The sequence below is a fragment of the Etheostoma spectabile genome, chromosome 22 (genome assembly GCF_008692095.1).
Source record: "Etheostoma spectabile isolate EspeVRDwgs_2016 chromosome 22, UIUC_Espe_1.0, whole genome shotgun sequence".
In the NCBI taxonomy this organism is placed as follows: domain Eukaryota; kingdom Metazoa; phylum Chordata; class Actinopteri; order Perciformes; family Percidae; genus Etheostoma; species Etheostoma spectabile.
Genome location: NC_045754.1, coordinates 12,783,909 through 12,784,446, shown reverse-complemented (window position 1 = coordinate 12,784,446; position 538 = coordinate 12,783,909).

The following is a 538-nucleotide window of genomic DNA, read 5'->3' as shown; positions in this document are numbered from 1 at the left end:
ACCATTTTAACAAGGTTTTTTTTCTCAGAGCAAGGGGGAGAAAACTGTGTTGCTAGAACAAGATGTTCACTTGTTTCCACTGCAGATCTGCTCAAAAATGATCTCGATATAAGTGACAGTAAATGTAATTGTTTGAAGCTATTATTACGTTCTTGCAAACCGCAATAAAAAGCAGTTATACCAATGCTCCACCGTCTGCAGATGTTTTTCCTTCTTGATTTAAAAGTAAATTCTAAATTAGATTACCAGCTACCTGCAATCACTACATTAGGATTTTTTTTTATATCCTCGCTTATGTATTTGTGTGTATGTGTACGCAGTTTATATGTCACTATGTCTGGGCTGCATTCCTGTACTACAGTAAAAATAGATAAGCCATTTCCGCTTGTGCACAGACAGGCGAGTGAAACAAAAGGCTGATCGGTGGTGCGCTGATTTCAGCACCACAGAAGATGGACAGCGCTCTCGGGAAGCCTGTGTGTGGATGGAAAGCTCCTACACACACACACACACACACACACACACACACACACACACA